This window comes from Meriones unguiculatus, chromosome 9 (genome assembly GCF_030254825.1).
Source record: "Meriones unguiculatus strain TT.TT164.6M chromosome 9, Bangor_MerUng_6.1, whole genome shotgun sequence".
In the NCBI taxonomy this organism is placed as follows: Eukaryota; Metazoa; Chordata; class Mammalia; order Rodentia; family Muridae; genus Meriones; species Meriones unguiculatus.
Genome location: NC_083357.1, coordinates 100,857,692 through 100,864,995, shown reverse-complemented (window position 1 = coordinate 100,864,995; position 7,304 = coordinate 100,857,692).

Genomic DNA, 7,304 nt, shown 5'->3' with positions numbered 1-7,304 from the left:
GCACACATATCCCCCCTTTGTCTCTGTCTCTGTCTCTCTCTGTCTCTGTTTCTGTCTCTGTCTGTCTCTGTCTCTGTCTCTCCCTTTCTCTCTCTCTCTCACACAGACACACACAAGGGAGAAAGAGTGAGAACTGGTGATGCAGTCTGGAAAATGCTATCTTTAAGGCACAATACAGCCTTCGTAAACACAATCTCAACCTCACAGCAACTTCAGTTACCCATACAGGTTCCACACAATACTAACCCTGTCAACAGCCAATAATAGATCAAGACACATGGGGACCTACCTCTCCCTGAACCACTAGTGACTGTAGAAGTTTACTGTGGATTCCGGGGAAGGCCAGCCATTGTCTTCAGTTGTGTAACCACTGGTGAGCCTGCCAACCTCCAGCCATTAGTTTCTAAGTGTAGTTACACAGACAGCACTGGTTAAACTCAGTGGATCAGAAAACAAAAAGACATAAATGTGAGAAAGAGACCTGCAGGGAGGAGAGAGGGCAGGATGACAATGGTTGGAGGGAGATAGGAGAGGAGGGGGTGAGAATAGAGAATAAATGGAATGAGATAGATAGATAGATAGATAGATAGATAGATAGATAGATAGATAGATAGATAGATAGGTGGAGACATATGCATACATACATAGATAGACATAGATAGATGACATCGTCGAAGGGCAAATTTAATCAATAAAATGTTTTTAAAAAGAAAAGAAGAAAGAAAAATCAGAAAATTATGTAAATTCTAACCCTGGCTGTTGATGCTCAAGAATGGACTCTTGATGGCGTAAGTTGTGGTACATGTATTTTCAAAAGAAATAAAGCTGCCATATGAGCCTTGCCCCTGATCCTATCCTGCATAGCTCACCTATGCTTACAGAAGACGTTCTGCCCTGTGATAAACGGCTCCCTTTCTGCGCCACTTCGGGCTTGCTCTTCATCAGCATCCTGGTTATGCGGCAGCTTCCACGGCTGTGGAGCCAACTCAGCTTTCTGAGGGAACAGCAGCCAGCTGAGGAGCGGAGGTAGCCATCTGCAAAAGCTCCCCTGTCTGGGGGAATGACTATTTATTGTCATTAAACTGGGAATGAATCACAACATACATCAGTGGTGGTAGCAACGTGATTCATATAATATTTAATAAGTTTATGTAATTGGACCAACTTTCATTTGTACTTGTTGCAATAAAAGCACAGACATTTCTCAAAAAAAAGCAGGGCCTCCAGCTGGAGGATGTAGACTGTTTATTTAACATTGGTGAGTACACAGCCACAGGCATCTAGAAGCCAGAATAAAAATAAGCAGGAGCGGTTAAACTCACAGCAGCCAAAAAAGAGGCTGAGTGAGCAACATCAGATGGGGAATCTGGGAGAGCGCATCTTGCCTTCCGTTATTCAATCCACAGACATCTGTGAGGAGCCACTATTACAAAGTAATTGAGCTGATCTTTTATTGCTCTTTAATTAATAGCATGTGTCATAAAGTTGTTTTATTTATTGGTTTTAAATGTGCCTTGAATGCAAAAAAAAAATTTCAGCATTTGATTTTGCATTATATTCTTCCTCAGTACATTCTAGGCTCATTGGTGAGCTACAGAATGAAATGTAATGCTGAATCTTCAACATAAGGTACTCTTTCTTTAAAAGTGGCTGTGCGCTGAGAGATGTTGGCTCAGTCATTCATGCGTCAGCACCAGCACCCTAGCATGAGGACCTGATTTAGGATCACCAGCATTCATGTAAAAATCTGATCATGATGAAGCATATCTGTCACCCTCCAACTCGGGGCAGGGCAGAGACAATGAGCAGGTCTGAAAGCTTGCTGGCAGATACTCTACCTATGAGCTTTGGGACCAATGAGAGACCATGGTTCAAAAGTTAAGATGGACTATATTTTAGTCTTTTTTAAAAAAAGAATTTTCTTAAAATCAAGGTGGATAACAATAGAGGAAGACACCGTTGCTGCCCCTGGCCTTCACATTCATACACATGTACAAACACAGATATGCTCACAGATCTGTATCATACATACATATGTGTAATACACAGCAGGTATGTATTATACATATACTATATGCATAATAAGCAAAGAAAATTACTGGGTGCAAATCTATTTCTAACTCATCATTTAGTTTAGATAAAGTACCTAAAGACTCCAGCACAAATCCAGTGTACAAACACAGAGTCTAATCAGTGCTAGTCACTTTGATGCAATGTGGAAAAAATATCAGAATTTTAAATTATCATGTAGTACCAAGATATAATCCAGTGCGAAGTATTTGAGATGCTTATGAATAAACAAATGAAAGACTGTTGAGAAATATAAGATCTAAGAAAATACAATTTGTAAATACAATTTTTTTTAACAAAACAAGTAAATACAATTTGTAAACAAAGAAAAATCATCAAACTTCTAGCCAGCCATGGAGGCTCCCTTCCTGTAATTCCAGCACTTGGGCAGCGGAAGGTTACCATTGGCCTAAATCCAGCCTTGCCTGCAGAGTCAGACAACTTTTAAAAAAATACTAATAATAAAACCAATAATAATAAAACTTCAAAGCTTTGCTCTGTGAATGACATTTTTATTTATAAAAGGGTGAAAAGATCAGCAGCTAACTATGAGGATACCCTTGAAAATCAGAAATTCTTTAACAAATATCTAGTATCTAGACTACTTGAGGAACTCTCATGACTCAACAGCAAAATTATAGGCAACCCAGTTAAATATGGACAGAAGATATAAACAAACATTTTAAGAAGAATACCATATGGGTTGCAAACAAAGGCAAAAAGTTCAATGGCAATGAACTCTTAGTTTAAGTCATAGAGATCATACCTACCGAGATGGATAAGCAAAGTTGACAACATCAAATGTTGATGGAGATGTGGAGCGTCTGGATCATTCACATGTCACTGATTGGAAAAGAAAATGGTAAAGCCAGTCAGGGAGAAGGCTGGGTAGCTTCATACAAAACTAAATAATTATGCAATTACCACATCACGTGGAAATTTCCCTCTTGAGTATTCATCCTCAATTAATAAAAACCTGTGCTCACACTAAACCTATGCATAATTGTTCACAGAATCCTTACTTATTATGGCCTACATTGGAGTCAATCCAGATGTCTTATGACTAGTGAATCGCTAAACAGATTATAGAACATTCATGCCATAAAATACAATTCAACAAGTAGAGAAGTATGATAATTGATGTGTACAAAAACTTGGATAAATATCCTGAAAGTCATGGTAAGTGAAATAGACTATCCCAGTAAATTATTGAATCTATGATTCAACCTGTATAGCATTCCCACAATGAACAAAACATAAATGTAGTATTCCTAGGGGCTAGGGTACAAGAATGTTGCTTATGTTTATGGTAGTTTCATTTATAATATCGCAAATCTAAACAAACAAACAAAAAACAAGACAAAACAAAAAATCTCAAACGTTCCTTAACAGGAGAATACATGAGCAAATTGAAGTATATGCCTTAAGCTGCCTAGGTTTCTGTTTTGTTTTGTTTTGTTTTTGTCAACTTGACACAAGCTAGGATCATCCGGAAAAAGGGAGCCTGAAATTGAGAAAATTCCTCCATAAGATTGGCCTGTAGGCAGGGCTGTGGGTCATTTTATAGACTGGTGATTGAGGAAGCAGCCCGTGGTGAGAGGTGCTACCAATGGGCAGGCTGCCCTGGGTTATATAAAAAGACAAGCAGGTAAGCAGTGCTCTTCCATGTCCTCTCGTTAAGTTCCGGCTTCCAGCGCTTTTGTAGGCACAGAGTCATCTTCCAAGATATTTCAAGATATGTGGAATCTAGAGATGAAATCTGTTCAGGCACACTGCCGTAGTTTGCATTCTATTGCTCTGATGAACACTATGATGAAAAAGCCACTTTCGATCACAGCCTGTCATTGAGGGGGGCCAAGACAGGAACAAAAAGCATAAACTTAGAAGCAGGAACTTGAGCAGAGGACATGGAAGAACACTGCTTCCTGACTTGCTTCCCCTGGCTTTCTCATCTACTCCTGGACAACCCAGGACCACCTGCGCTCTCATGGCAATCATTGATCAAGCAAATGCCCCATAGGCATGGCCCAGAGGCCAATCTTACAGAGGCATTTTCTGATCGAAGTTCCTCTTCTCAGACCACTCTAGCTTGTTTCAAGCTGACAAGAAAAAACAAACAAACAAACAAACAAACAAACACTAACCAGCACACATAGTGTCCCACCTGTTCTGACCATAGTACTGTTCCAGACCATGAAAGGAAGAATGCAGTGTCAAAGGTGTAGAATTAGGAGCCAGAGAAGGGCTAGGTACATGCCTCTTTGACACAAGTCATTAAGTATTTGCTACCTTCTGTAACATTTACACTAGCTTGTGGAGTCTTACAAACCCCCAGCTAAGCTGCAGCCTGTTTCATCTAACCTGCAGAAGAATTTTAAGAATGCCAGCCCAGCCATAAGGAGACTGGGTGAAGGTTGGAAAATTGACTTTTCTGTCCTTTCCTTGTTTTTCATTTATTGTTTTCTTTTAAATTTTTTTTATCCTTACTGAAGCAAATGGGCTCCACCTTTCACATTTCCTGTCTTATATTCAATATAAGATAGATAACATAAAATAAATTTATCTGCATTATAAAGTTCTTTGTAGGGCAAAAAGGAATAGGACAACTAATGACATTGTAAACAGTGAGTCACACTGTAAAAAGGACGCATCCCCAGTGTGGCAAAAAATGTTTAAAAAGTACCAGTACTAGTTAACAGCCTCAACAAAAACTGCCAATGAAAATTATAGGGTAATATTATCCCTGTGTGAAGGGTAGATGTGAAATCTGTTTTAATTAAAGTTTCAGGAAATGAAACTTGCCAGGACATCTCTGAAGCAGTCAGTTCTTACTACTTGGCTTACAAATCTGCTAAGCATTCCCATAGTGGGGCCGTGCCTTGTGGTAGTAACTCACTTTGATGATTCCATAGTAATTGGTTCATGAATGAAATCTAGATTTTCCAGTTTCTGGATTAGGGCCTGGCTCCAGATGAAAGAAATTCACCTTGTCTTTAAGAAACATACATTTACATTTATGAGTTCTATAAAACATTTCCTAGGTCATTTTTTTTACCTAACAGAAACTTAGATACCACTGTTCATCTTACCATGTCTAGTTAGCATCCTTTCTAAGCTCAATCTTGTTGTTGTTTCTCATTTCACTCAAAGTTGACTATTTAATGTTGAATTTTTAATAGTATTTTGTGTTCTTAGGAGCCATGCTATTAATTCAAAGGGATAAATCTATGTCAAGGAATATAATCAAAAGCTTGGCTTACGATATGTAAAATACAGTAAAGACATCCTAACACTATAATACCAGTACTGATTTATGGATTACTTGTTGTAGATAATCAGCCAAAGAGCTTAGAGACCCCAAAATCATTCTACAGGAGGCAAACTGTCGGTTTCTTTAGAATCAACTCATTCCTGCCCAGCGGGAGCCCATGCCCTAAATAGGGACAGAAAGCTTGCCTTAATAAACTCAGTATTTCATATAAGTCAAAGATGGGGTTACTTAATTTAACAGGACACAGCTATTACATGACGATGAAGCAGCTTCTATGCCGGTGGTATTGTCACATTATTAACAGAATCCCAGTCCATAGTAAACAGGACCATCCTGAAATAGCAGTGGCATCATTTTGAAAGTGACAGCATTGGAGATCTTACCCAAGGAAACTTAAATATTCCCTAAAGGGTCTTATTTTTCTTGTCTGTAAATAGAGTCACTATTTTAAAAGTATCATGCAAGTTTTATCTTGTGAGAACAATTTTAAGAAATCCACATACTATCAAGAAAGTTTATATAAACCCATTAAATCCTGATCAAGGTAATTCAGGAAGAGACAGACTACAGTAATCCATAGATATCAGTAGGGTTAGATAAAAGTTAGTATAATGCTAACCCATTTTCCCTTCAGAGTGGACAATCTACTTCTTATTAATGATTTTCTGCTTCAGTGGTCCACGGTGTTATGTTGTAACAGAGTTGGGGAACTGTGGAAACGTGGGGACTGTCGAGAGCACCAGCTGCTTCTTTACAAATATCTGATTTCAGGGAATGGCCGTGCTCAAGCTTTGCTAGCCAATTAGAATGAAGATCTGCCTTGGTTACTTTTCTGTTGCTGTAAGGATACCCTACAACTAAGGCAACTTATACAACAAAGAGATGGTAGGCAGCTTGCTTACAGTTGCAGAGCGTTAGAGTTGATGACCATAACGGAGAGAACGTGGAAGCAGGCAGGGGGACACGGTGCTGAGGCGGGAGCTGGGAGCTTACATGTTGAGACAACAGCCATGAGGCAGAGAGAGATAACTAGCAATGGCATGGGCTTTCGGAACTTCAGGGAGTGGTTAAGAGCACTTGCTGCGCTTTCAGAGGAGCCAGATTCAATTCGAAACACCCACATGGTGGCTCACAGCCATCTCTAATTCCAATGCCAGGGAATCCAATGCTGGCTTCTGAAATCACCAGGCATGCTGGTGGTGTGCCAACGTATACACAGGCAAAACAATCATATAAAAAAATAATAAAAACCTCAAAGACACCCCCCCGCCATGACACACCTCCTCTAACAAGGTCACACCTCCTAATCCTTCACAAACAGTTCCACCAAGCATTCAAATATACAAGTATATGGAGTCATCCTCATTCAAGCCACCACAAGATTCTGCCAGGCAAATGACAGTAGTAGAAGAGCAATAACACTGCCACGAAGAGGAGGGAGGTGGTAACACAAGAAATTTAAAACAAAAACAAACAAACAAAAACTTTGTATTGATTCTTTATGAGGTTCACTTCATGCACCCCTGTCCTGCTCATCTCCTCACCTCCTCATATGCACCCTTTACCCTGGCAACCTCCCCCGAATAAAAAGACAAAACAAACAATAACTACAAAAATATAGCATAAAAAAATCTCATTGTGGAAGCTGTAATATGTCACAGTGTGTTCCAGGATGTACATCTGTCTGTCCACACGTCTTCACTTGCAAATGTTCATTGCAATGAGTCATTAGTGTAGCTCAAAATCTCTGGCTTCTGTGACACCAACAATATTGTATCCTGGTCAGGACATTCCCCTAGTAATCCAGTTGTTTCCCTATGTCATGGAGATCCTGCAGCTTTGGATCAGCAAGACTGGCCATTTCATGTGTCCCAACAATTTGCAGACGGTGTAGATTTTGGGGAGGGCCAACCCAGAGCCCTGGGTCTGGGCCCGGGTGGTACCTGAGCTGGTCATACCACCA